This window comes from Acyrthosiphon pisum, chromosome X (genome assembly GCF_005508785.2).
Source record: "Acyrthosiphon pisum isolate AL4f chromosome X, pea_aphid_22Mar2018_4r6ur, whole genome shotgun sequence".
Classification (NCBI taxonomy): Eukaryota; Metazoa; Arthropoda; class Insecta; order Hemiptera; family Aphididae; genus Acyrthosiphon; species Acyrthosiphon pisum.
Window position 1 is genome coordinate 24,295,031 of NC_042493.1, and position 1,879 is coordinate 24,296,909.

The window sequence follows — 1,879 nt, forward strand, 5'->3', positions numbered from 1 at the left end:
GAATGAAAACATTTTTTTTCCTAACTGAAATTTACATTTTCACTTATAATTTAAGAACTACAAATGGTCCGGAAAGTTTTCACCGTACTTTTAACGGACAGTTTTATGCGTGTCATCCTGCAGTTCCAGTAGTCATTTCTGTTTTAATTCAAACGCAAGCCGAAACGTCCACAAAATTGTATTCGATCGTCCAAAAAAGTTCTATCAATAAAATGGCAAAAAAAGATAAGCTACTCAAAAATAAAACTATTAGTTTATATAACAATTATAAAAATAATAAGACCCCTGACGAATTAATTATTTATTTAAGTGAACTTAGCCAGCTTTATAAACCTAAGAAATTGTAAAAATAATATTATAATCCTGTTTTATTTTTTGACTGTTGATGGTATACATTAATTAACATATTAGGGTATTTTATTTTTATATGTATGTATTTTTTTTGTATGTTCGTGTAATTTATTATTATATTTATTAAATTATTATTAAAAACTCTTAGCTCAAGCAAAATTAAATTACTTTCAATTTGGCAACGTCGCATGAAGTTTTACGAGCAATCGTACATATATCTTACCCAAAATGTATGTTCTATTGTCCCATTAAAACATGCGCAATCGTATTATGAAAAAGGTAAAATGCGCGCAATCGTATTTTACTGACACGGTGTACTACAAGGCACACCACCTGTCAAGCTCGCACAAAAAATTTCACGCCGGCTTCGCACCGAAATGGTGGGGACCGGTAAAACTGCACAAACGCGTAGGTAAAGGTGTGTTCATCACAGACCAACAGCCAGCACGCAAAATACACGTGTCCTGCCTCAAACGGGCGAACACCGCAGAGCCCCCAACAACCCAAACTATAAACCCACAATAGCATTTAGTGTACTTAATTTTCAGTCGGCACAGCACCACACCCGATATGGAGCAACAACAACCCCCAACAACATCCAGCACCCTCCAGCAAGCGGCGGAACTGCTAGAGCGCAGCAAACAGCTGCTGAGGGCGGCCAGCCAGGAGGAGGGCACCAACACCACCACGGCGGCGAGTGTTCGCCAAATGTCCACGACGCAGCTCCAGTGGGACCCGGTACTGTGGGCCGGCTACACGCGGGGGTGGGAAAACCGCACTGCCGTATTTCGGAGAGCGACAAGCGGTGAACCCACAACCACGGTGAGGCACAACAGGTCGCGCAGCCCCAGGCGGGTGACACGTCCAGTGCCAGCGGCACGACCGGCCACCACGGCACGACCAGCGGCCAACCCCCGACCGGCGCCACCACCGCCAACAGCAAAGGCACCACTAAGACCACCACCGCGGCATCGATGTACTGTTGAGCGATAGGTATTAACGTGTCGGCCGATCTATCTGGAACAAGTGTACCAAATACCTTTTTTGTAGTACGACTTATTCCTCCTAAAATATTAGATAATATTATAAATATAAATTACTGTGATAAATTATATTTTATTAAAACAATAAAATTCATACCAAACAACCAAACGGCACTCCACGCCATTTGCCGGCCAACATTGTATTTTGCCCGAAATAAATGCGTTTCGTCGATTTCAACGATATCATTTCTTCCACCGATTTGCTCAAAATCATGGTATGCTATTTTTAGAACAACATCTCTGAAGTATTCAGTGTAGGCTACCACCGTTTCTGTAGACACTTTAACCTAATATTGACATTTTAGATGTATTTTATTTGAAATTATTTATTAAGATTATAAAGATTGATTTATAATACCTACCTGTTGTCACTTTAGTGTGATCAAATAAAACTATGTATATTTTATTGTATGATTATAATAAGTATATACTTACTTCCTGTTGGATTGTCGTTATATTGGCTTTAGCCACCCACAAATAAATCA